Here is a 14553-nt window from a genome sequence, read left to right on the forward strand (position 1 = left end):
GCCGTAAAAGCATTCAGGCGTGAAAGCAAGGCCATCCTCACACTTGAAAGGACAAGGTCAGCGCAAGAGGGCATTGTGGGTAGTGGTGAAAGAGAGGAAGATGAAGACTGCAAGATCTCAGTGACATGGGGGTTCTAATACAAATACAAAACCAAAACTCAATTCATTGAGTGGAGAATAGAACAGAAGTGACCAAAGGTACAACCTCCAGGTACAGAGAGGGGGAAGCTCAGAGCTCACGTCCCACATGGCTGCACCCCTGCTGCCACCCAGGGAAGCCCTTAGGAGGTACATCCTCAAAGCTCACACTGACCGAATTTCCCTCCTTTTTCTTATTCTTCTTTTTTTTGCATGTGTATGTGGGGCATGGCCACACTTGGCAGTGCTCAAGACTTACTCCTGTCTCTGCACTCAGGGAACACTCCTGGTGGGATGTTCATATGCAGTGCCAGGGACTGAACCCAGGTCAGCCACTTGCAAGGCTGGCATCCTATCTGCTATACTATGTTTTTGGCCCTTCAGTCTTTTCTTTTTCTCTCTCTCCTTTTTGGGGGCCACACCAAGTGGGGCTCAGGGATCCTGCCAGCTTGTTGCCTCGGGATCACTACTGATCCCTCGTGTTAGCCCTTGTGTTAGGACTCAGGGGACCACGCGCTGCCAGGGATGGAACCCAGACATGCCGTGTGCAAAGCCTGCGTTCCAGCCCTCTGAGCCGGCTCCTGGGTCCTAGTCTCTTCTTTTTATTGCATCTCCACAAGAAAACAGATGTGAGCGGAAGCTATTGTGACGATCATTTCACAACATGTGGAAACCAAACCATCAGGGTATTTGTATTCAGTCTACCATGATGCTTGTCTAATATTTCTCAGTAAAACTGGGGAGAACATCTTGGAATTTTGACCAGAAGGCTCTTTCCACTCAGATCTGGAATTCTAGCAAACTGCTTCCCTGCCACAGCCAACGGGCGAAGGGGATCCACTCAGAGCCCGCGAGCCCTGGGCAACTGTGAACACAGTTCTGCATGCCATCTCTACTAGACGCTGCTGTTTGCTAGGGGCCTGCTCAGGAATGGCTGCTCTGTGAATGATCCAGAGCACTTTTTTTTTTCTTTTTGGGTCACACCTGGTGATGCACAGGGGTTACTCCTGGCTCATGCACTCAGGAATCACTCCTGGCAGTGTTCAGGGGACCATATGGGATGCTGGGAATCTAACCGGGGTCGGCCGCGTGCAAGGCAAACGCCCTATCCGCTGTGCTATCACTCCAGCCCCTCCAGAGCACTTTTGCACCAATTTCTCAGAGAAAGCTTAGAAGTTCCATTTTCCAGGTGAAGAAACTAGTCACGGTGTGACTTGTCCAAGTTATACTGCCTGTCCTTGTCAGAGGCAGGCTTTGAACCTAGGTCTCTCAGAGTCTGGAGCTGACCCATCCTCCTTCGGTGTCTTCGTGGGGTGGGGGTCAGAGTGAGCTGGGGGACAGGCGACCAGGGAGAGGTGTTGTCCCCTCCCCCACCCGGTGCCCCTTCCAGTGGGTTTCCCAGCTCATGTGCGCTGAGATCTCTGGGCAAAGGGAGGGCGGGGGAGGCCCCAGGCCAGGCTGAGCCCCGATCCTGGCCCCTCGCCTTAGCTAAATGCATTTTTCCCCTTCAGTTGACAGAAAGGGGTGTGGGGCACTTTGCCCAAAGTCTCTCAAGGGATTGTCAGTGGCAGGACCAGTTGTGAGGGGCCAGGAGGGGCCCTGGGGAGGCTCTCCCGCCCCTTCCAGAGTCCGCACTGCCCGTTCCCCGTGTCCTGGAGCCCGCTCACTCCCAGTACTAAATGTGGCGTGACCGGGGAAGCGCAGAGCTGCAGGTAACTGGACACCGCAGAGGGAGGGGGCAAGACAGCCCCATCCCGGCTCCGCATGACTTCCCAGCCTGGCCCCTGCTCCCTGGACAGCTCAAATCTGCTGGCCATGCCTGGCCCCCCCGTCCAAGGTGTTCTCCAGCACCTTCAGAGGTAAGGCTGGGCCCTTCCTCCTGCCCAAGGCTTCCTAAGTGTGGAGTGGGATGGGGAGGGGTGGGGGGGGGGGGTAGGGGCAGCCCTGCCCAAAGGTAGAAGAGCTTACAGTTCAGAGCCAGCGTTTCAAACAGGGGCTGACCTGAGGTTACGGCTCAGCGGTATCACTTTCCTGGCTTTGTGACAGAACAAACAGTATTGTTTGCCTACCTCACTTTGCTTATCTGTTTAATGGGCCCAGCTCACAGGTCATGATGAAAATTCAGTGAGGAGATGTGGCAAAAGTGCCCACAGACCCATACAGACAGCTGCTTTCAACAGGGCCAGTGTGTTTGTAACCCGTGTGTGTGTTTTCCTGATGCTCTTGCTCCCTTGGACCTGGCAGGCTGGGGAGACAGATGGGTGGCCCCTTGCCCAGGAGGCGGTTGTCCTGGCTAGCCGTGGTCTGGCTGCCTGGCCTTTGGCATCCTGGTCTGGGGGCCGAGAGGCTGCTCTGGATGGAAGCGAGCCTGGCTCCACTGAGACATGCACCAGAGTAGACCCCTGACCCCAGTGGGGGCACCTCTCCCGCTCGCTGAGGGGCTGCTCTTCCCAGGGGGAGCCACTCCCCTTCCTGCTTCCTATGACACTGTCTGTCATTAGGGCTGTGTGCCTGCCCACCAGGGCCCTTAACCAAGGCTCCAAGACCTTTATACACTGGCTTGGCCAAACTGCCAGCCAACCTCCTCCAGGCCCCTAGGGACAGGATTAGCACCAGGGTGACTCTGCCAAGTTCAGAACCTGCCCCTTGATTGGCACCCAGGGTGCAAAAGTCCCTGGAAGGCCCAGGTACCCCAGGGTTTTGGCTGGGCAGGCTCTGTAAGTGGTGACTTCTGATTTGCTGCCCCTCGAACCCTCTTGCGTGCCATAGAGAGAGCTGCATTGAAGTGTCAGAAGAGAGGTGAGGTGGCCTTTTTTTAAAGATCTTATGGCCCAGGGCCAGGGTGAAGGGCTGAAGCACATTCCTTGCATGTAGTAACCCCAGGTTTGAGCCCCGGCCCCGAGTGGTCTCTCCCACTCCACTACTGACTTGAGTGACCCCCCAAGCACTGTACCCCCAATGCCAGGTATGGCTCCACAACAACAACAAACCCCCCACGTACCCTCAGAAAGAGAGTTCCGCCACCCAGGCATTCCAAAGGCTCCTCCTGCCGCTGGGATGAGGCAGAGAGGTCTGCCTGGTGTCTGCAGAGGATTTCGGCCTAGCTCAGGGAAGGACTTGGTGGGGGGGAGAGAGATGGGGCTGCCTTGGACCCCCCCCACCCTCCTGAAGCTGAATGATCTGGCTTAGAAACTCACAGAACAACCCAAACTGATCTGGCCTGTCACTCCCTTTGCAGTAAGACGTAACTCAAGTCCCCCTACTGGAAATTTACTTAGTTAAAACCAACAAAGCAAAAATACCTTCCAGGTGCAAAGTCATTACCGCCCCCATTACCCTAGCATCCCCTTGGGGTGAGATCACCCACTTTGGGGACCACTGCCTTCGAGTCAGGATTGCTTGTTTATTTGGGGTTGGTGGGGTCTACTCTGGGCTTGGGGCTTGCTTGCTCACTTCACAGGTGTGCGCCTCCCCGCACGGTGGTCACTAGCCTTTGGAACCGTCTCCCAGGCCTAGGACCAGGTTGGATCTCAGGAATTTATGTTGGGCAAGTTCTTAACTTCCTTTCCTGGGCCTCAGTGTCCTCGTCTGTAAAATAGGGCTAATAATACGTCCCTTGATGGAGGATTAGATGAAATATTGCTTGTAAATAGCTTAATGCATAGTACATGCTCAATAAAAGATAGCTATTATTAATAATTAGCAGAGGGACAGAGCTAATTTAAAGCATGAGCTCTGGGGGTGGGGGAGCAGGAGGAGCACCTCTTCCCGTCCTTGCCTTGCATCTTCTTTGGGCTCCCCCACATTCTCCTTCCTCCCTGGCAGACGTGCATCTTTCCTCCTCTGTCCTCTCTGGCCTCAGAGGCATCCCTGCCATGGCCTGGAGAGATCCAGGAAACAGCAGGCAGGGGGGGGGTCTCTGCTAGGCTGGCTCTGGGGTCCAGCGGGTCCCTGCTTCCCAGAGAAATCTTTCCCTGAACTCTCGACTTTTTCCGCCCTCAGTCAGTTTCAAGGGGGCCTTATCTGCGTGCTCCTGAATGCCACTGACCTCAGGCAGGAAAAGCCTTTCTCTTTGGGGGGGCCACAGCCAGCTGTGCATGGGGGATCAAACTTAAGCTTGGGACTCTGGCGGGGAAGGCATGCACTCCAGCCCCCTGGGCCATCTCCTGGGCCTCAGGAGTCTCTTACTCAATCCCCAGGAACTTCCCCAGACAGTGCCATGACCCTGACTTTCAGCCCCCAGCCAAGGCTCAGGTGGGGTGTGTCCTGGGGTCCCTTTGTGGCCATCCCCTGCACTCACTGCTCTGCAGCACAGCCCATTTACAAGGTGCTCTCACCTAGGTCACCTCACTTTATCTTTCCCCCTGCCCCCGAGATAGTTGGCATCAGCTTTTAAGGGCTTTGGAGAGCCACGGTGGCCAGTGGCCACCATCTCTTCCCAACTCCGTGTAAGGGAAGCAGGGGCCACAGCGGAGATTTACCTGCAGATATGAGCTGAGGCATGTGTACAAATCGGTACAAATCAGAGCTTTGCTTTTTGAGAGCTGGTCTATGAATTTGAATTCACACACCACTGGCCAAATAGCAAAGCCATCAACCCACTTCTCGAGGGCAAAAACTGAGGCCCAGGGAGAGGAAAAGCATGCCTAGAGCCACACATAAAATTGGAAACCACATCTCCTGTTCTTGGACCTCAAGCCCACTGCTATACACACAACACATAGACAGACAGACATATACACACAGACCACATATGCTGACAGACATACACAGAGACAGACGGGGACAGACACACAGAGACACATGGACACACATACACAGATGCACAGAGAGACACACACAAATACAAACACAGATACACACATAGATACAGACACAAACACTTATGTAGACAGACACACATACAGATACAGACAGACACAGATACACACAGACACACACAGATACACACACACACATGTGCGCTCGCGTGCACGCGCGCACGCTAGAGGGGATTTCTCGGAGAACATGATTGAAAGTTCAAGTCAGTATCTGAGTATTTGTTTTTTCTGCTCTGAACCTCTGAGGGCTGGGGGTGGGAGACAGAGGTGACTAGTCACCCCTGCCGTCACAAGGAGGGAACTGGCCCCCCTGCCTACAGAGGGGGCACAATGGGGTAGAAAATCCCTGGAAAGTGTACCACGGGAGCGACAAGCCTGACTGCCGAAATTGTGTTTCTTATGTGTCTCCCCAGCCCCCAAAACCCTTTCCCAACACCTCAGGCCATTTGGGGTGCGGGTCTGGGGATGCTGAAAGCATGTATGTCTACACTACAATCATATTTGTCTGTACCTCAGTTCCCTTCGGAGTGAAATAAATGGGGTGCTGAGACCATGCGCATCTACAGATACTGCAGCTGGTCTTGCGTGGCTGGGTTGGGGTCCTTAGCGCTGTCAGAAGGGCCCTCACCTGTAAGCTCCCTGAGCAAATTTTTAAGGGCCCCCAAATATCTGGGTGTGTTATTATACCTGAGAAGAAGGGGCGTGTGTCTGTTGTCATGCCCATTTCAGAGATGGGGACACTGTGGTTCAGAGAGGCCAACCTGATGACGTGCCTATGTCCACTCAGCTAGTAAATTCTGCTCCCCAGGATTCAGACACTGGCTTCAAAGCCAGAGTGCTTAACCATTAGGCTGCCTGGCCCCGCCTCAGGAACACCTCAGCTTTCTTGCTCACACCTGGAAGCCAGAGAGTGGGGGGTGGCGGGGTGGTGGTGGAAGGAGGTTTCCTTGGGAGGGTCTGTCCCTCCGTTCCCTGGGGGCAGCTGAGTCACACAAGACACCTCGGCAGGGCCCTCTTTCGGCCCTCCCTCGCACCACACTGCCACACGGGCTGGAGCTGCCTCCTCCCTTTATGAGCGAGGTGGAGCCTGTGCGTTCCACCTTAATGGTTTCTGTCCAGGCTGAGGCAGCATGTTTTACGAGGGGTGGGGCCCTGCCCGGTGTTGCCGATGGCCCCACCCGGGGCTCCGCCTGCCAGGCTGCAGGGAGGGGTTCCCTGGAGCAGCTCAGTAATTACCCAGTGGGGGCTAACAGGGAAGGGCCTGGGGGCCTGCTCCAGAGACTTGGGAACCCCAGGATATTAGGGGTGCAGGGGTGCCAAGAAGGAGATGGCTCCTAGCTCAGCTCCTCCCAACAGGATGAGGGACTCCAAGTCCAAATTCAGGCCTCTCTGGCTTGCTTTCAGAATTTGGGTCAGCCGCCCCTGCCTTCCTAGGTGGGGAACGTGCTTTGAGGAGCGGCCAGGAACAGAGTGGGCAGAGGGGCGAGTGGGGGCAGAAAACCAAAGGATGGAGAGCAACCGTGGTCCCGTGGTATGCTGTTCTCAAGCCAGCCAGAATCCCTGGCGTTTAGCAACCCCCCGCCCCCCAGCAGGGCTGAGCCTGGCCCCAAGTTCTTCCTGCAGTCCCTGTCCAACCCTCTGAAAAGGCACTTGAGCGTCCTGCATGCTGACCCAGTTCCTCCCTTTGACTACCCTCAGTCTCTCTGCTCCTCTCCATCTGCAGGTTCATCCTTCCTGCTACTCACCTCCGGGACCAGTGGAAGGCAGAGGAGGCATCTAGGGTCCAGGAGACTGTCTCAGCCTGACCCTGGACACCTGCCTCCACCGTCCTGTTCTCCCACTCCTTTCTCAGCACCCCTTTCTTGCCATGAGCCCTAGCCACCTGCCAGCAGCCTCCCATCTCTCCTGTCTCTCTCCAGTCCCTGCCACCCCAGCCCTGACCCAAAGTAGCTGAATCCAAGCACTCACAGTGGGCTCTGGGCCATGGCCACCATCACAGCTTCGGGGAGTCATTCAGTCAGCAACACCCCAAGAGCCTCCATCAAGGTATAAATACTCCCACAAGCCTGGACCAACCCCCTGCCTGAGGGCTGGGGCGGGGCTGCCTCCCCAGGCCAGGCAGGCAGGTCACATGCCCCATAAATGCCACAGGACCACAAACCCATCCCAGCAGCCCTGGAGAGACTGCTTGGGGCCTGCCCTCCCTGGATGGATGGGTGATGGATGGATCAATGGCTGATGGGTGACAGATGGATGGATGGGTGATGGATGGGCTGGTGGATGGAGGGGTGATTGATAGACCAGAGGATGGATGGGTGATGTATATTTGGGCAATGTATGGATGGGTGATGGATAGATGGGTAATGGGTGCATGGTTGGATGATTGATAAACCAAAGGATGGATGGGTAATGGGTGCATGGTTGGATGATTGATAAACCAAAGGATGGATGATGGCTAGAAGGATGGATAGATGAGTGAATGGAAAGGACAGATCAATGGAGGGAGAGTTTGGTGAGACAGACAAATGACTAGATAGAAAGCTGGATGGATGGACAGGTAACAGACAGATGACAAGTAATCTTTAACCTGCCTGGGATGGTTATTCGGTAGATGGGAAAGAAGGGATACTCGGATTCAGGAAACAAGAACTGCTCACTCAGCTCTCCCATTCACCGTGCCAGGACTGATTTTCACCCCTTCTCTAGCATCAGTCAGAGAGTGTCGCTCTACTAGTCCCCCCTGCTCTTTTGATGCCCCTTCCCAGAGGACCGTCACACTCTGCACCTAAAAGTTCCCAGCCCCGGGGGATTCCAGGGAGCTTTAACTCCTTTTCTCATCCTTGTATTATTCACAGTTTGCCCTTTCTCCTTCCTGCCTGCTCTGAGTCCAGGTTCCTCTGAGACTGACTTATTCCCAGAAGGTCAGCTTTTCCTCAGGGTTAGTTCAGCATTACTCGTGTGTGTGTGTGTGTGTGTGTGTGTGTGTGTGTGTGTGTGTGTGTGTGTGTGTGTGTGTATGTGTGTGTGTGTTGGGGCAGCAAAATCCTCAATACTAAAATATGAAATCCTTATGAGCTGAGGGAGACAGAGCCCCAGCCCCTTCCTCAGGGAATTGTCATCACTGGGCCCACAATGAGAACAGGCCTGGCCGGGAGCTTGGAAATGACGAGGGTGGCCTAGAGAAGCCTTGGGGGCCAGACTGAGGAGCACATCTGCCTGCTGTAGGAGTAAGGGGTGATCTGAGGGGATAACTGAGGTAACAGGAAGATGAGTCCACAGATAAGGAGTCACCCACTACTCCCTGTTAGTCGGCTCTGAGCAGGGCAGGCTGGGCCTGAATTAGCTTTGAGCACCACCAGCTCCACAGCCCATGGCCACAAGCCCCGCCCCCCAAGGGGAGTCACTCAGGGCTCATCTCGCCTCCCCCACTCCGGCATTTTATCACCTCAGAAGCCTCTGTTTGCCCTTGACAGCCCCCACTTTTCCTCACAGCAGGGGCCCTAGAATTATCTTCTCCCAGCTCAGTTATCAGGGGCGCCTGTCACAGCAGTGAACCCCCTTTGCTGCTTTGTGTAATGGGCTCCTCATCTTTGCCCTGCCCACCTCAGCTAGAACTCTGGTCTGGGGGAAGGAGGGAGAACCGGAACTTCAAACCCCCTGAGGAAGAGAAGCCGACAACTTCCTGTGTAGTGCCCCTGCTGCCTCCCCTGGGGCTCTAGGCCCACGGGATTGCAAGAGAAGGATAGGAGGGGCTGAGATCTTTTCCCCTTCTCAGGGGACTCCCTGTGGGGTGGTCAAGAGTGCTCACAGCCAGCTGGCAGGTCTCTCTCTGCCTTTCCCCCAAGGGGAGCGGGATATGAGGCAGTTTAGGATTCTACCATTCCAGGAACTAGGGGCCTCTGGCCCTCTGTACATATCATTATCAGGAGGACTGATCATTATTACCCATCTATTATTAGGGATATTAATTTGGTCACCACTACTAATAATATAGATCTAGTATAATACAAATAATACAGCGGCTGTTCTTCCCTCATGCCATCCAGAGTGCACGCATGCGCATACACATATGTGCGCACATATACACGTACAGACATGCACAGACATGCACACATACACAAATGCACACATACATATGCATGTGTGCACACACATGCATACACACAAATACACTTAAGGCTTTAAGTTAACTGCTTAACTTAGAAAACTTTGGAGTGAGAAGAGCACCAAGAGGTCTCCCTGTTCAGTCCCTCTGCTATTAGCTGGGGAGACGGGGAAACTGAGGCTGCCCAGCCGAGGACCTCGTTCCTGCCTCTGCTCAGCACAGGCCCTTCTCCAGGGTCATTCTCTCGACCATCTGAGGAGATGGATGTCCAGAGACAGATTCTTGGAGCCCATCCCGAGCCCATCCAGCTCCTGACCTCTATCCCTGACCTTTCTCTTCCCTTGCACCCTTGACACCCACTGCCCATCATCCAGGGCTTGACATTATCCTCTCAAAGGACATTCCAAAATCTTTCCCACCTCTGTTAAATGAACACATTCATGGGAAGGCCAGAGGGGTCAAGCTGCCTCCCCTGAGGCGATCTCAGACAGGGAGCACTGCTATGGGCACCCCAGCACTGTGTGGGGGGACAAAGGCCTATAAATGCAGAGTCGGCCACTGAGTTTCCTGATCACTGTGGGGGGTGTGTGTGTGTGTGTGTGCGCGCACGCGTGCGTGCACGTGAGTGCATGCACGCACGCATGTGTATGCATAAGTGTGTGTGCATATCCAATGCCCCCAAGTCTGATGGGTCTAGGACATGGCTCTGGAATTTACAAGTGTAGGTGGGATCTGTAACTGTCTCCAGGGGATCCGGTTCCACGGACACACCCCTTCTAGGCTCCTGTGATTGTGTGTGTGTGTCTGTGTGTGAGTGTGTGTGTCTGTGTAGGCGCAGGGTGCCCAGACCAGCTGTTTTGCCAGAGCAGTGGTTTCAGGTCTGGGGTGCACTGACGGTGCATGCCCAGGAGCAGCGGGTGGGAGAGTGGGCTCAGACCTCCTCATGGGTTTATCTTGCACCTCCCCAGGGGGGTGCCCACCCCCTGGAGTTTCTAGAGTACCTGTGGGAGCATCAGTTCCTTTTTTTTCTGTGACTCACAGCTGGCTCTCGACTCAAGTTCCCTGAGAGATCACGATTCAGCTAATTCTCTCTTCGGCCCCATTATTCGGAGCTGACTAAGCACGAGCCACAGGCGGGGTAGAGACTCAGATGCTCAGCCCGGGTGATTCCTAAACGCCCCGGCAGCCTCCTCACTTCAGCTGTCCAGCCCCCTCACTTCAGCTGTCCGGCCCCCTAACTTGATCGATGCTGCCACTGCTTCCCTGGCAGGGGGTGGGGTTGTCTCTGAGCCTGTGCCCCTCTTCTGCTCTGCCACCCACCTGCAGTGAGCAGGCGGTCAACTGAGCATCAGGCCTCAGCTCAGCTCTGGCACCTGAGTTGGGTTCTTGCTGTTTGGCCTGCAGCCAGCCTTGAGGGCTCAGCTAGGACCAGGAAGCTGAGGGCTTCTTCAGGGATGATCCCTTCCAATCCATTTTGTTCTAGTGGCCCTGCTTGAGGCTTTTCCCAAATACTGGGTGAACATGAGCATGTATGAGGACCTGGGTGGGGCTGGAGTCTGGGCACTGAAGAGGGGTGTTGTTAGGGAGGAATCTCTGATGTCTGAAGGAATCTGCCCCGGGGAGGTGGGGGTGGGAGGGGTCGGGAAGATAGGGTGAGGGGAGAAGCCGGAGATGAGACTGATGGGGTCAGGAGATGGAGGTGAAGATGGGGAGTTGGGTAAGAAAGGGGGGTATGACTGGGAGCTGAAAGGAGACAGAGATGGCGTGGAGGGGGTGAAGCTGGAAACAAGCAGAGGAAAGTGCAAAGGATGGGAATGGATACATTGGAAAGACCAAATTATTCAGGGACCTTTGATTGACGCTTCTGAAATATGCTCTCCCCTGAGGTCATCTTGCCATTCCCCTGATCCTGGGCATGCTGCCAGCCCAACCACACCCACTCCAGATCAATAGCTGCCTCTCTGCTCAGGAAACCACCTTCTGTGGTCATAGAGTGCAGCCAAACTCAGTTTACAAGGCTGCAAAGGCTCTGAAGTCTGATGTCAAGGGCTCCTGCTGCTGGGCTTGCTGTGCTGCCCCCTGCAGGCCCCCTCTGGAATGGCAGGCTGCAAGTGGAAGGAAAGGATTTCACACCCCTGCCTGTTTTGGGGGAACCAGGGGCAATGGGTACATATGGCTCATTAGCATATGGAGCTGGAGGGCACCAAGGGGCAGGGGCACAGGCACGGGGCCTTCTTTCTGTCCCCTGGTGAGCACAGGCAGCAGGATGTTTCCCGCTGACTTTAGCTTGAGTCTACAGGCTCAGGCTCTGGTGTGGGTGACAATGCAGGCTGGAAGGAGGACAGAGAACCTGCAGGGGCCCAGTCAGAGGGCAGCTGAGAGCCCATGGGTCGTGGGGGGCTGGAGAAAGTCTTTCCCTGACCCCCAACAGCAACGGGAAGGGTAGGACGCAGCGTCCCAGAAGGGGTGTGTCCTTGCCCACTGCTTTTACCTTTTTGCAGGGGCATCTTTCTCCCTTCAGACAACAGACAATAAAAGCTGTTAGTGGGGGGCCATCTGGGATCAATGTAGGGATGAGACAAAGGCGCCCCTAATCTTTCACCTTCTCAGGATTAGAATCAAGAGGATTCTGGGGCTCCCTGAGCCCCTGGGAAATAAAGTCCTCTGAGAACTCCCTGGCATTCCCGGGAGAACAGGTTCCTGGCCCTGGGAGGTGAGTGAGGCGCCGGGCCTGGGGGGCAGCGTGCCTCGGCAGGCCTTGGAGCCGGGTGAGCTCCGCAAGGCAGCCCGGGCGGGGCTGGGCGGGGAGCTGGGCCGGGAGGACATGTGCCTCTCCCCATGGCACCTTCTCTGCTGAGGATCCCCAACTGCTTCTGGCCCACAGCGAGAGGGGCCGGGGCCGGCGGGGCTGCCTCTGCGGGCCAGGGATGCCCTGGGGTCCAGCTGTGGCTTGCATCCTGGGGGCCAGAGAATGACCGGATGGTAAAAAGACCCAAGCCAGGTCTGACACAGGGGGACAGGACTGAAGTGCTACACCTCTCCCTGTTTCCTGCTCCAATCATTCCCCAGGAGCTGGGGTGGGGGCTGGGGGAGGGGGCCATGGGACAAGCAGAACTGCCGCTTGCAACTGGTTTCCAGGGAGAACCCCGGGCTGTGGGCCCCCAGGTACTGTGCTCCTTCAGGAATTGGAACCGGAGACAGCGCTACCTGGTGGGATGGACCAAGGACCGGCAGAGAGGCAGGGGGCACAGAAGAGAGGAGGGGACCCCCATTGGGAACCTCCACACCTGTGGGTGCAGTGAGAAGTGAGGAAAGGCTGCACCCCCACTGCAGAGCCCAGCATCCATCTGCTTTGGACATTTGCAGGGGGTCTGGGGGACTCTAGGGGGAATGCCAGGGCCTCACCCTGTCAGGTAAGAGGTGAGAGGAGGGGGCTTCCTGCTACTCTAGGCTTTTCTCTAAGGGTTTTAGCTCTCTAGGCCTCAACTTTCAGCTTCTGGGGTCCAGGAACTTCCTGCCTGCTTTAAGTCTGCTCACCAGGGCCTCCTGGCCTCAGGGGGCTTCAGGGAAAAAGAAGTCTTAGGGTTTCTGGGGGATCCTGCCTGGGGTTCCGCCTCAGGAACGGGCCCCGCACCTGTCTGCCACCTGTCTGCCTCTCCTCCAGGTGCAGCCTCATGCCTGCAGTCCGGGCTGCTCCCGGGCCCTGGGCCTCTGGACCCCAACCCAGGTTGCCCAGAGATGCTGAGTGATCCCTTAATCAACATACCCCCGAGTACCAGCCGGTGCCCCAAGCTGGGCTCCCCCTTCTTTACCCTGAAAAATCACGGCATGGTGGAACCAGCCTCCTGTCTTTCAACCCCACTCTTCCAGTTCTAGCACTTTCCAAGACCTCCTGTTCTCCCAGCAGCAAAGGACAGGGGCATGTACCATCTCAAGTGTACAGACACGCACACACAAACACACACACACACACACACACACACGCACGGGGGTAGCCAGCCTGGATGGGCACAGAAGGAAGAGCAGAGGACGGGCCCTTGTTGGCTCTCAGCCACTCACCCTGTGTCTCGAGTGTCCTGTGAGCTGCAGGGGGAAGATGGGGAGCACCCAGGTGCTCTCCAACACTGCCTGGACCCGTTAAAAAGTCCCCCTTCCCCCCTCCGGGGCCTTGGCCCAGCCCTGCTGGCCTCCACGGCTGACTTGGGCCCGGTCTCCTCTTACCTGCTCAGTGAAGCAGGCGGCGTGGGGGCCCGGGGCTGGGGGCCGGGGGGCTCCGTCCTTCTGTCAGTCCGTCAGCTCGTCCTCCCCGGGTCTGTGCTGACATCAGGTAAGGGGAGGCAGCTGCTAGGTGAGCCAATAATTATGATATCAGCTTCCCCTTGCCCCGAGGGGCCGCTGCCAAAGTGCGAGAAGAGTGAGGTGACTAAGAAGCCAGTTTGCTCCTTCGCTCTTGTTTGACAGGTACCGGCTTCTGTGCCCGCCCCGGCCGCGCCCCGGTCCCCCCCACCAACTCCTCCCTCCTCTTGGGCCAGCCCAGGCCCCCAGCTTTTGCCAACGGGCACAGCCTGTGGAGGAGGGGTTTATCCTGTGGCCCCCACCTGCACCCCAGAACAGGGACGGCTCCCCCACGGGTGGGGCCAGGCCTGTCGGGGCAAGCACTCGTGTGTCAGGAGCCGGGCCACACTATGGATGCTCAGGGAGCCAGTGAGGGGGTTTGGGGAGCTCCTGGGGGCGTTGGGCCCCGGTGGGGGCTCCTCAACCTGTCTGCCCTGCCGGCCATCTGAAGCACTCCTCTGACCCTTTTAGGGTGTCTCCTTATGTGGGGGACCATGTGTTGGCGACTCACGCCCTGGGCCATATGCACTGTACAGTCGCAGTTTTGCTGTGCCGCTGCCTCTAGGGCTCCTGAGCTGGGGGGTCAGATCCCGTGCCCAGGTCCCCGTGCGTGCCTGGGTGTGAGTGCTCCCCCCTCCTCCCTCTCGCATGGGGTGGTGGTGCTTGCACATTCTGCTGTGAGGCTCGTTGGGGGTCACACACCTCTAGTCGTGGTAATTGCACATGAGATCTCGGGGGACAGGCCCCCACTCCCTGTGCATTTACCTCCTGTCTGCACACGTGTCTGCTCCAAGTCAGTTATCCTGCCCTGCGCTTGGGGCTGCGTCCTGACGGCCACTTTGTAGGAGGGATGGCGACATGTGGGAGTCCACACAGAGACGGGGCGCCTGGCCTTGGTGCTCCCGGCCTCCTCTGCTTCCCTTCCAGTCTGTCCTCCTCCCTCAAGGCCCCCTGCTTGGACCACTCCTGTTCCTCCCCTGGCCTCCTTTCTTGTCCTTGTCGATCCCCAATCCCACCCCCGTGTTCAGTGCCCTCTTCTCCTTACCCCCGGTCCTGCGTCTGTCTGGGCCTCTCTTCCTGGAGCCGGTTTTCAGAACCCTAGTGATAGAACTGGCTGCAGGCTGGGTGTGCTGGTGGGTCACCCCTCCAGTCTTG

This window comes from Sorex araneus, chromosome 3 (assembly GCF_027595985.1).
Source record: "Sorex araneus isolate mSorAra2 chromosome 3, mSorAra2.pri, whole genome shotgun sequence".
Classification (NCBI taxonomy): Eukaryota; Metazoa; Chordata; class Mammalia; order Eulipotyphla; family Soricidae; genus Sorex; species Sorex araneus.